We start from the raw sequence: 13,572 nt of genomic DNA, 5'->3' as shown, positions 1-13,572 counted from the left end.
CAAAAACAGAAAATTTAAAAATTTTTGAGATTAGCTATTGCTTTCTATTTTTTTTTTTTTTTTTTTGGCCAAATTTTTACCATTCTTGACTTATGCTCAGGGGCCGAATAAAATAATTTCAAGGGCCACAAATGGCCCACGTGCCACGCTTTGGACACCTCTGTTCCAAGTCACTGAAAAAGTAAATTTATAAAATGTTCAATTATTTTATTTTTTCATACTAATGTTTAATAATCTCTAATTATGTCACAGAACAGTTGTAGATGCTATGATTAAATTAAAAACAGATGGACTCAAGTGAGAGTATTGTTTACTTTTTAAGGTATTTAGTTGTAATTTTTAAAGTACAGTAATACAGATATGCACCTCACTTTTAAGAGTTTTATATACAAACTTATTTGATAACAAGGTTTCTTTTTCCTTCCACTTTACAACTAGAAGAAGTTTTGGCCTTGTTTCTAATATATTTCTCTCTGTAAAAAATTTACCAAGCTTAAAATATAATTACTGAACAAGCTAAAGAACCAGAGTTGTATTTCTATATTGATGCACCAGGCTTCAACAAAACTCCTGCCTCAATTTGTCAAAATGCTGTAAAAACCTCGTTTTTATGATATAAAACTTATTTCATTCATCTGGTTTGAGTTCATGTTCACTTATAAGAGTTCAAAATCAAAATCACTAACAATTGATTTGGTGAAAGAAAAACAAACTCCTGCAACAGAAAGATGAAAAATTATTGTTTTTGCCTGCAGATATTGAGTCGCATAATACCTAAATAAAATGCTTTTATGTTTATAACGTCAAGGGTTATAAATGCTATAAATGTTTTTCAATGGCAACATGAGTCAGACTTTCAGGATTTGACTTGGATATTTTTATTCTGTAGATATAAACGAGTCTTTTTCTCTCTGGCACCTTTAAACCTCTTACACTTTCCTTCACTTTTATGTGGCAACACTCAGACAAACCTCCACATGCAGTGCAGAGAGGAGCTTAATGCACGTCGGTGCAGCGGCCGCCGCCCATCAGACCAGCTAAACAAGCTGCAGATTAAGAGCTGCTGCAGCTGCTGCTGGCCTGTGGGTGAGGCCACCATGTTTCATACAAAACGCCTTCTGAAACTGCTGCTTCGTTCAAACACACCTCTTTCCTCACCGAGTTGTTTTGTGAATAACAATTACGCCAGTGGGACGCTCAAACAGTAATTTTCTCCTCCTTAGTTAAGAATAAAGTTCCTCTTTCAGCATGTACTATACTGCTGGAAATGTGATCAGACCTGATGAACAGCCTCTTGGGTTGAGTTTAACATCACAAAGAATGCTCTCTTTATGTGTTTTAAATGCTCCCTTCAGCCTCCATTCGATCTAAATATATGTCTGCGTCTAAATCTGTACGGCAAAAAACAAAACAAACTTCCTCATATCAAGAGAGGCCTGAAACCGACTGTCAAGAAATGGTTGACAGCATTGACACTTAAAGGGGATTTATTACACAAAATTCACATTTTGCAGATTTTATTGCTTCCATTTGGGTCTCAACGGCATCTAAAAACAAACAGCCAGCTGCTTATTTTGGTAATAAGTTTTTAGGTGTTTGGAATATGAGCCATTTCTTTGCTTTTGTTTTAAATTTATTTTTATTTTATTACACTACGTTCAATAAAGTCAAACTCAAACTCAAAAACCTTCTTGAATGTAACGTCACCTAGTAACCCCAGACAAGCCCAGCCCGTTACCTAGCAACCTCAGCAGAATTCTGCCCGTCACCTAGCAACCCCAGTGGAATTCCGTCCGTCACCTAGCAACCCGAACTGAGTTCCAGTACGTTTAGTCAGCTGGTTTTATGTGCTGTAGAATGGCTACATTCGCACAGCCTGGCTACATACACAGAGTTTTTTTTTTTTTTTTTTTAAAAACAAAACTTTTTTTGAGACCAATAAAATAAAAAAACATTCAAATATAGTTAAGAAAAATGCAATATTTGTTTTCTGTTAAGGCAAACATCTGAGAACCTTTCTCAGACAGTACAGTATACTGGTTTTATTGAAACACTACATGTTTAATGTATTGGTGAGCGGGTAAAATGAAAGAAGCTAACAATTAAAACGGTGTTTTTAATAGAAAAATGACTCCTGATTACTTTTAACTCATCGATTTTGGCCATTGACCACCATGAACCTCTAATGCCACATTAAATTGTGGCTTCTCACGACAAAAGGAAGCGGCTTAAGCCTTTCCAGAGTCTGTATTTCTACCAACGATTCACCTGGCCAGTGGTAACCAGACCTGTGGGAAATGAGAGGCAGCTAATTATATATTTAACAAGGTTACTATCAGAGAGTCTGCGGTCGCTGCTTCGGCTCCAATCGCTGGGTTTGTGTTTACACAATGGGCTGCACCGTCCCTTCAAAAACAGCTATCTGCTTGCTGCTGCGGGTTGCTGTTTCAAGAACATCATTCATTATTTATTCTCCTTCCTGTTAGCGACGCAGCTGGTACAAACCTTTGGTTCGGCAAATCTGGGTTTGATTTGACTCAGTTTACACCTGAAGATGACAAGATTCAACAAAATGGACCTGATTTGTGTACATTTCGCTTGTAAATGCTTAATTTTTTGTTTCAAACACTGAAGAAATGCAGAATTACCAACAGATCTTTGAAACTTGATTATCCTGCTCCTGTTTTGCCACTTTTCAGGCAGTTTACTGCTGCGTTTAAGGCCTTTGGAGGCAGTTTTGCTGATGTGTGTGTGGGAATGTGCAGGCATGCGTTAAACGTGGCTGACGTAGAAAAGCTTTCAGGACGGCGGCATGAGTTTGGCGTTCATTGTCCGTCTCTCTGCAGATGAAAGTCAGAAACTAGTCCAGCATTTTAAACAACATTTCTGTCGTTTGGAGGTGAAATTTGAAACACATTTAGGGGCATATCTGTAAATTAAAATACAATTGAAAAGTTAATTTACATCAGACATTCATAAGCATTTATTTTTTGCAAATTTCTCAGAAGATTATTCTACTTTTGTCCTGTGAGTTTTAGTTAGGTTTAGGAGTGCGCTTGGTAGATTTTATTAGCTAAATATTGTTTGGTTTCAGTTTAGTTTTTATTAGTCATCGCCGTTCATTGTGCACTCTTTTCTGCCACAGTTTTTCCTTCCACTCAACTTTCTGCAACTTTAACATAACCTACCTGTATTACAAATCTGAGAATCTCAATTATTTTGTCTTTTTTGTCATTTTTATTAATATTATTGAAACAACAACAAAAGTGTTCAATAAAAGTATATAAAGAACTAATTTAGTTTGAATTACCTCTTATAACTTTTAAAATCATTGTGTTGTAGCTTTTTTTCCATTTTATTGACTAAATGTGCTGTTAAGTCATATTAACCTCACTTGTGTAATTTTTTTTTGTTTTAGCAAGAGAAATTAGTCATGGTTCGGAGAAAAAACAGCATTTTGTTTAATTCTGGCACATTTACAAAAATGTAAATTGATGTGCATTGTCCCTTCCAGATAAAATAAATTAAATTAAATTAAAGTCAGGAGTCATTAGCATCAAACAAAGTGGAACAAATTATGTTTTGGAGGCTTTGAGTTGTTTGGATCTAGACTGTTATTCCTTCCCTTTTTTCAATTCAATTTTTATTTTTAATTTTCACAGAAAGAGAAAAGAAAACCTGAACAAAAGAAGGTCAAGGGGAAATTTTTCATATCTTCCAGATGGATTGTTACATCTTTCATCTGAGTGACGACAAGACCCTCCCACCTTCCAGAGGTCATGAAAGGTCAACCAGCCCTACCTTCTTCAATTCAGACAAAATTGGTGTCAATCAACTCCACTATGTTTGTGCTGCAAAAAAAATTTGTGCCACTTTGGCTTTGAAGTTATAAATAAAAGGATAAAGGTCAAAAGGTCAACCAGGCTCCCCCACTTTTACGAAATCAAATAAAAAATTTCATGAATATCTTAAAAGTCGAAGCAGCACAAACAAAAGATTTTGCTGTACAAATGTAGTCAAGTTGATTTTATCTGATTTGAAGAAGGTTGTGGGTGCTGGTTGACCTTTCATGACCTCTGGAAACATTTCTTAATATCTTTAAAATTATAGCAGCACAAACATTTGACAGAAAGTTTGTATGATTTTAAGGATCAGACAAAACTGTGGGGGCAGCTTCACTCAGGTTTCATCTACACTTCAAGTTTAATTGCTTTCTCGCATTTTCCAAACAAATATTTAGTTTTAATTTTTACAGTAGTTGATTGTATGAACCAAAAAATAAGTTGTTTCCAGTTAAATTTAACGTCTTTTCCAAATAATCTGTGAAAATTTGCTTCCAGAAAGTAATTATTTCCACCAACAGTGGGGAAAACTTGTTTGGTAACTTTACTGGAATGGTGTAAATTTTTATTCTTATTCAAATTAACACTTGAATAAGTAAATAAAACAATATGTATTGAGATGAGTTGGTAAAATCTGAAAACTGAATTCAAGTTATGACAAACTAGCGAGGGATTCGTTACCGTATTAAGATGTTAGTGTGAGGTCAGAGGTCAGAGGAAGACACATTATTATTAAAACGGCGAATGAGGAAGGCTGTGTTGTGTCTCAGAGAAATGAGACGGCGTTCGGCGAGGTGCCAGACGAGCCGCGGAGCTGCACACAAACCGGGGGTTTAATTAATCAGCCACTGCCTGTGTGACCAAACGCTTGGCCCGCTGTCGCCTCCGTTCTTCATCTCCTCTCACCGCCCACTGCCTTCTCACGCCGGCCTCCATTACAAAGACCACGAGTCGGCTCAAACTTCCTGCCACGTAGAACAAACTCCATTTTTCCAACTTCCTAACAAAACAAATGTCCTCTGCTAGATCTCACACAACCTTCAATGTCCGCCTGGATATTTCTGCTTATTTTAATTGTACAAAGTTCTTTAAATGTCCCTTGAGTAAATATATTTGCCCATTTACCAATAACAATTGGAACTTTCAATATCTGGCAAGTTATTTTTGCAATTTACCGTCTATTAAAAGAACGTCCCTCAGCTTAATTTCACTCCCTGCTACGTTGGGGGGAAATTACCGTAATAACCTGATATCGGCTGGAAAGCGCTACGTCTCCCCTTTCAGAAACCGTTTGAATTTTTCAGATAGCGCAATGTGTGGCGGGATTATGGTACTGGAAATCTGGTTGGATTGCCGGCGATACGTTCAGTCTAGAAGGGTTAAAGGGGAACTACTATGCAAAATCCACATTTTGAATGTTTTGGTTTTTCCATTCAGGGATCAACTGCTTCTAAAAAAACAGCCCAAACCTTTAAAAAAAAGGGCAATAATTAAAAGTTTTTTGGTGCCTGGAAAATGAGCTGTATCAAAAACCTCCCGTTACCAAGCTACACCAGGGGAACTCTCCCCGTTACCTAGCAACACCAGGGGAACTCTCCTCATTACCAAGCAACTCAATCGGCGCTCCAACACGTTCGGTTAACTGGTTTTAGCGCCGTTTGAGCTGTACAATGGCTGCTGGAAAAGACAAATGTTTTGCTACATTCTTGTTGGTTGTGCAGGAGGCTCCACTTCTGCTTTTCAAACATGTACGGTTTTTAAAATTATGCATTTGTTTGCAGCCATTTTGATGTTGGCACTCATCAAAATATAGCGTCTGTTCATTTGTTTATTCTATGATGTTTTCTTTATAACTTTGTAATTTTCTGTTTTTATTACATAAAGCACCTTGAGTCGCTTTGTTGCTGAAATGTGCGACACATAAAGTTGACTTACTTTGAGATAGGGGTCCAGCAGCAGCTCATTTGTATTTAAAGTGACAAGACGCCCTAAAACGGTTCATTCTGAAAATACTTTATGTTTTCTTGTTCAGGTCACCTTTAACATTTCAATTTCCATGCATTTCTTATTTTACTCAATTCCTTCGGTTAGAATAACGAGCAAAGACACCACAGAGGAAAGTTAAGCACTCAAAGAGCGCAGAGGTTTTCTTCCAACCCAAAAGGTCAATTTGCTCTGAAGATGCTGGAAAAGGTCAAAAGAAACGAAACAGCTGCAACATTCACCGTTTATTTCTTCCAATTTCATGTCCAGCGAATTAAACCTAGTTCTGCATTGAAGCTTTTCCGCATTATTATGATTTATTTTTATTTCTTTAATAAAAACAAAAAGTGTTGCTTTAAGCAAGACTGTAGTTAGACCTCAGCACTGTTTTTTGAGATGATATTCAGAAAAAAATGTTTTAACTTGAGGCTTTGACATTTTACTACATCTGTTCCCTTTATGTAATGTAAGAAAAGCAAGACACTGGATTTGTTTCTGTTATTGTTCAGAACCAGGAGAAGTTTAATCTAAAAGGGAGTTTACCTGCGATGTAATGTTGGTGCAAGAAAAATTAGCTTTACTTGAAAAAACAAAGATTATTGTAAAATAATTCATCTAAATAATGTAAATTTACTCACATTTTCCACCTGGAACCTTTAATACTTAAAATAAATTAATCTTTTACTGCAATAGCACAACCTGACACTGGAAAAAAATAATCTGAGGAATAAAACCCTTTAATAATAAATAACTGTTGTTATTTTCGATCGTTTGTCTTTCAGCTGTGAAGCTCACACACTTTATTCAGTTTTGTTTTTAAAATTAAATTAAAAATTTGCCATAATGTCACTAAATTTGACATTTATTCCTTATTGTTTGTTTCTTCACTACCCTACTATTCAAATTACATTTGTTATGGTAGGACAGAAAATGATTTTTCTAATGAGACCCGAGAAATAAAACAATACAACAGAAAAGTGACACCAATTCATTTTTAAGAAATAAATTGGTAAAATAAATTTCTTCGCTTTTTTTGTTTTATCTGCTCAATAATGCACTAAACCTGCAAAACGTTAAATGTATAAAGTAGTTTTATTTAAATATGTAAATTGTTTCTGATGCAAAAATCAAAAGGATTCTCGTATAACTGCATTACGAAGAGACACATTGATGCTTTTTTGTCAAATATTTACGGCCACAGTGGAACACGGGTCGTCACTTCCTGTGTCTGGATTTGTTTCTTTTTACCACAAATTTTAAATAAAACAAGAAACTTGTTTAATAAAAGAGAAACATGCATGCAGGTGGAGGAAGCGTCATGAATATCCAAAGGCAGGAATATACAGCCTCAGCTGGTTCATGTATCAGAACGGCCCAGTCAAAGCCCAGATCTAAACTCAGTTGAGATTCTGTGGCAAAACTTTAAAATAGGTGATACAGACTCTGCATCCATACTGACTGGAACAAAAAATCTAATTAAATAAAGCAAATTGAACTATTTACTTAAGAGCGCTGAACATGATTTTCAAATTTTTGTTTAAGAAAAAATAAAAACATTAATTTTGTTCCATTTACTTCAGTTTTAAGCATTTTTGTGCTCATGATGAAAAATCTCAATAAAATGCGTAGATGTTTGCCATATTAATGCCTTAAAATGTAAAAATGTGCCATGAATTCGTTTTAAAGTAACGTCAGAGTCAGTCTCCAGCAGCAGTGATTCTGTGATTCAAACTCGCTTCATATTTTTACTGAATCTTTGTTTCTGTTTCTCTTATTAATTCAAAGCAACTCAAATCAGCAGAAGTCCGTTTGTTTCGCCGTTAAACCTGAGGGACTTGCGATGACGCAGCAGTTTTCCTCGTTCCTCTTCAAATATACATAAAAAGAAATGACACTTTAAAATCTGATCTGAGCTGACCCGAGAGCCGTAGCGGGTTTATTTGTCTGGATCTGCTTCTCTCTGCAGTTTCCTGTTTAATTTGATCCATTCCTCCTAATATTCTCCTGCTGTCAGCCGCTCTGCAGCTCCTTTTGGTCTCTGTGTTTCCAACGAGTCAAGGTCAGGAGACCCGCGGTGACGGCCGCGCCCCCTCAGCACTCTGCCACCCGATTAGCTTAGCTTGCTCTTTCTTTGTAACCGTCTTCACGGATACAAAGAAAGAAAATCACCTAATTTTCTCTGGTAATCCCAAAACTCCTGCAGTTCAGAAGCTGCAATTGGACTTTCTGAGCTGTGACAAGTTTCTGCTTTCCTGAAATGGATTTCTCCAGCAGTATTTTAGTTTTGTTGGATCTGTAGAGAAATTAAATACTTTGAAATGTTATGACTCAGAACAGGATTGACTGTACAAACTGCATCCAAGGTGAGATTAAAGAAACAAAGTTACGATACGATTAAAGCACCTTTCACATACAGTTAGTTTACCAAAGGATTGTGTTTAAAATTAATAATGGATACATTTCTTGAGACTGAGTCACTTAAAAGAAAAGCTGAAGATATTGGTGCCGAACTCAGTTTCATTTTGGGCCGAATCAAAAACCTGAATGTTCTTAAAGGGCCAGAATGTATTGATAAAACCATTAAACTGTTACAATATCAATAAACAGCTGTTTGGTTAGGCATTTATTAAGTGTTTCTTAAAATTGAACATCTTTTCACACTCATCAGTCCAACCAGGATTTCGTGATTTTTTTATTTTTTTATTGCAATCAAAATGACTAATTTTGTGGAGCTAATTTAGAAATATTTGTAAGGACTTTTTGTGATATTTGTGCTAATGTATAATATATATGGTGACTTTTTATTAATCGCCGTATCTATCACTAACTATACCTTGACATCATATAACTAACTATAACTTGGCCAATTTTGAGAAAAATTTGCGGTAAAAATCTGAAAGAATTATGGGAATTTGTAGATTTTGTGTGAGTTTTGTAAATTTGTTGAAAACCTGGCGGGACTTATTCATGTAATTTGGAGTCTAGAGGTCCACATAAAGAGCTACGGCGGGCCACATTTGGCCCCCGGGCCTCGAGTTTGACATGTGTAACTTACATGATTGGAGGAATTCATTTTTCAGTTTCTCAAGGTGAGTTGCAGATGTTTTGTTTTTAGATTGACGATCGCGATAGTGATCTAAAAACAAACGTTCTGCAACTGATCGCGGAGCGTTGAGCAGCTCTGCGCCCCCTGCTGACTGACTGCATCTATAACACCAAAAATAAAATTATTGTTTACATCTGGCTTTCTTCAGGCTGAGAGAAAATGTTTGTTTTAACTCAAGTCTGTTTTTCCTTTAAATTACAAATAGCCGTAAAGTTTTAATATTATTATTGTTGCAGTAAAGAACAACTTGGTTTTTGGTTTCCATCAGTACGTCGTCATTCCCAGAGTAGATTTGTTCATGGTTCTGTTGTGACCCGTCACATTTACAAAACAGCACCGCTCTCCTAATCAGGATGAACAAAGAAAACAGCAGAAAGTGAGTTAAGAAACATTTTCATTCTAGATGGTATGTATCTAGATGTTAGATGGTCTGTGAGTGTTTGTTAAACGTGTTAATTGGTTCTCAGCCTGAAAAAGTTTGAGAAACACTGAATAATTGTTGTGGGGGAGTGAAAATTGTGTTTTTTACTCTTTAAATTTACAGAGAATGTGTAGAAATCATGTGCAAAACAAATACATAAATACCTTTTCTTCTATGAATTTGCCTACAGACATTTTATAAAAACTTGCAGGAAATCTTCGGCTGCGTTGATTTGATGTTTTGTTTATAACAAAGTGAATGTTTACCGAGTCTCGCTATTAACATATTTTCACTGCTGTAGTCAATAATCAGCCAATTTTCCAATGTGAGGTTTGAAAAAGGTCACATATTAGATCATAACAGGTGACCTTTACATCGCCTGGGGCTAATTATGACAACATTTCCCAGAGTCTAATTATAAATAATCATGTAACAGCATTAAAATGAGACTTTTACCTGGGTAATTTGATGAATTTATTAGTAAATCTTTACACTTTGCAGTCGTTTTCTGCACCAAAAGCTGCAGTGTTATAGATAATTGTCTCCTTTTGTGAAACTCTCTTGTTTCTGTTTTAAGAAAAGTTTATTCCTAAACTTTATTTCTTGTTTGAAAGACCTTGAATCCATATAAATCTTGCTCAATTTTAACAACAGTGCATCGGAATCTGAAACTTTTACATTATTGGTCACAAATAACTGAAATAAGTAAATAAAAAGAAATTCTTCTGGTCCATAGTTATTATCTACATCTAGTAAACAATGGTTGAAACAGCAGTGAAAGCTTTGCTTTTTAATTTTTTTTTTTTAGCTTCTTCGTCTTGTTATGATCTTGTGACAAAACCATTTTGATAAACAGCGGCGTCTATTATTACTTTCTGTTGTCTGACATTTACGTTTTTCTTCTGTCTCATATAATTAACTTGTTTTTTGAACGCAAAAAACCAACAAAAAAATGGAATTGAGATTCAAAATCTGGAAAAAACAGTTAAAAATGTATTTTTTTATAAATGTAAAGTCATTTGTAGGGTCTGAAATGAAGGAAATCCTGAGCATGTAAAAAATTAAATGAGAGAAAAATAAACTGTAGAGGGCCAAATAGTTTTCCTCAGAACTGTGTAATTGCTATAATCAGCGTTGTTTAGTTCGTAAGAGGAGATTATTTCACTCGGTTTAGTTCATTCCCTCAGAGAGTTAAACTGTTTTTTAGCTCCATGTTTTGATTTCATTCGCTTTAGGCAGCTGTTTCAGGACAAAATGCTTCAAACGCCTCCTCCACTTATTTAAAAGGTTCAATTAGTGGCATGGTGGTAAATATGGGAGGAGAAATTAGCATCTTAAGAGCGAAATGCTTCTCCGCAGCTGAATCAAGACAGGAAATTTGACTGAAATCCAGAAACACGAGTCCAAACAAGCAGATGTTTGCAAAATGAGCTGTAATTGCAATGAATAATTTTAATCCATCTTGTTCTTTATGCAGAAATCCTACATTGAAATAAGCTACAAAAAATATATATTTATCTGAAAAGTGAGCTGAGAAACTGGTCGAGTTTCACGTTGAAACCTTGAATCGCTGCGTCTGAAAACGTTTCGAGGATTTGGCGGACATGGATGCTCACGCTGTGCAAACATCTCTGGCCCCGTCCGCCCTTTCAAGTGCCAGTTGGATATGATTATCTATGCAGGTCAGCAGCGTCTACGGCACAGACTGCCTCCAGAACCCATCACTCATTCATGAGCCGCTTTTATGACCCCACTTACGTGGCGGCTCCTTGAAAGCGCAGCCCAGACGTGACAGAAAGCAGCTCAGCTTTTACCAAGAAGCTGCTGTTGTGAGTTTATCTGTGGCAAAACGGATGAAGTTTTGGAGTAATCAGGAGTGAAAGAGGAGTGAATAAGAATCGGGGGGATTTCATGGTCAGATCGTCTTCTGCTCATGCAGCCCATTAGAAAACAAGAGTACATTGAAAATCGATGGCCCAGATGCGACTCCACTCCCCTTCCCAGAGGAAGACCCAGTCAAACCTCATCATTACCACGATGTTGTTATTAACATTTGCTTTTAAACTCAAACATATCACAAGAGATTCAAATGTTCTCCTAAAACAGCTTCACAAACACAGATTCAATTAAATTTTTCTCTTGCTTGAATTTGTTAACTCAAAATAAGCTAAACCTAAATATCTAAAATGTCCCAGATGTAGCCAGAACTTAAAGGTGACCTAATATGTTTCCATGAACAGGTTAGGATACGTCCATTTAAAACATTTTCATTACATGTTTTGAACAAAATCATTCTTAGGTAATGGGATTTTAGTTTCATCATTTTCTCTTGTCATTTTTAATCTAAATTAACTGCTGCTGATCACGACTCCAACTCAACATTTACATTCACATGTGAAAATGGCTGCAAATGGATGCACAATTGTACAGTCATACATCTTTGAAAAGCAGAAGTAGAGCCTCCTGCACAGTCAACAAGAAAGCAGCAAATGGGTTCTGGATCGTAGGTCAACAAAAAACATTTCAAAGTGCATACGGCAGTAAAACCAGCTAAAGCAAACTTGCTGCAGCTCTGCTTGGGTTGCTAGGTAACGAGCTGGACTTCACTGGGGTTGCTAGGTAACAGGTACTTTTCTGATTTGTGATGCTAAATTCCGGGGGGTTTTGAAACAGACACCAAAAGCATTAACTTATTGCCAAAAATTCACTTATTGAGGTTTTTCTGAGCACTGGGGTTGTTTTTAGAAACAGTAGAAACCCAAATGGAAGTAAAAAAAAAAACGCAAAAAATGTTAATTTTCCGGATAGAAAAAATCTGTGAATATTAAACTACAAATAGGTGAGTGGTTCATGTAGCTTATACAAACTTGTAAACTTACAGAAAGTGATATTTTTTTACATAATCTATTTTTTTAAACTTAAAATAACTTAAAGTGTAAATATCCCTAATATGAAAGTATGATCCCTCCCCAGACAAATTTTGGACACTTCCAGAAAGTGGGTGGGGCCAAGATACACTGAGGGGCGTGGCCAACTTTTGGGATGAATGAAAGGGCTAAGAGAAACAGTGTGGCTTACTTATAAACTTTGTTGCTATAGTTTGCGACTTTTCAAACCCCGTTATCTACTTTTTATCAAAAAACCAACAATTGACAAATCTAGACATTTTTACACAAAATAATGTGGAACTAAACAAACTTAAAACGTAAAGATAGAGCCCTAAATAATCCATTACCAGCCAAAACAAAAGTTGATTTGGGATTATTTACCCTTTAAATATCTACATGTGCCTTTAAACTTTGATATTTTAAGGTTCTGATGGTATAAAATGTATAAACTGATGAGAGAAACAACAGTTTAACTTGATCATGTAATGATTCAGAGCAGATAGTTGGTTCATTACTAGCAGAGAGAACGAGACAATGCACCTTGTTTTGATTAATACACAGGGAACCTAAGGGTTTTTCCCACCACTTAAGACTCAATCATTTCCTTATTTATGATGCAAGACTGTGAACAATCAGTTCAACCTTCAACGTCTCTGTTTTTCTGATGCGGCAGCCCGTTTTTCTGCTTATGCAGACATTCATAAGCATTCTGGTTTCCATGTATGAGGAGAACATGAGGCAGCACTGGAGCTGCAGAGAGGAGCCAGGAGGTTTAACGTGAAGAGGAGATGCCCAGATGCAATCTGTTCCCTCGGTTATTAGTTTTAGGGATTCCTGCTAAGCGAAGCTCACTGGCAGCGCTCTCCTTCTGGGCCTACTGAGCAAGAAATGTAGCATCACAAAGAGATTTTCTGCCAAATCCAGATGGTTTGTAGCAAAATGAAAAAAAAATCTGGTATTAGACTGGTTGAAGGTTTCACTTTGTGTTCTCATTCTTTTCTTAAAGTGACCATTTCAGTTTCAGACCTGCATACTTCCCATACTAAATCTTAAATTACTCTGTGGGTCTTTTCATCCCGTGTTTATTTTATTTATTAATTTAGTAAAAAAAAAAAAAAGCACTGGTGATTTCAGTATTTATTGGACTGTAACTTCCCTTCAAAACTCTTGCCATTTATTACAAGAAATAAAATCTAAATTCTTGTTTTGCTAAAGTTATGCATAAAAATGATCCAATCCACACAGCAAATTAGGTTTATTGGCAAAATTTTTACACAAGTATAGCTTAAAACATTAAATAGGACTAATATTTAAAGTGATCAATTATGCAAA

At 35.9% G+C, this 13,572-nt stretch overlaps 1 protein-coding gene across 1 annotated transcript in view; it reads left to right on the top strand.

Annotated features, from left to right (window-relative positions):
* Positions 1–13,572, top strand: part of LOC103153390 (rho-related GTP-binding protein RhoN) — a 34,134-nt gene that overhangs the window by 2,507 nt on the left and 18,055 nt on the right. The window lies entirely within an intron of this gene.

The sequence above is a fragment of the Poecilia formosa genome, unplaced genomic scaffold, assembly GCF_000485575.1.
Source record: "Poecilia formosa unplaced genomic scaffold, Poecilia_formosa-5.1.2 Scaffold348, whole genome shotgun sequence".
NCBI lineage: Eukaryota > Metazoa > Chordata > Actinopteri > Cyprinodontiformes > Poeciliidae > Poecilia > Poecilia formosa.
Note: the sequence above shows the minus strand (reverse complement) of the source record. Positions and strands in the feature narration are given on the sequence as shown.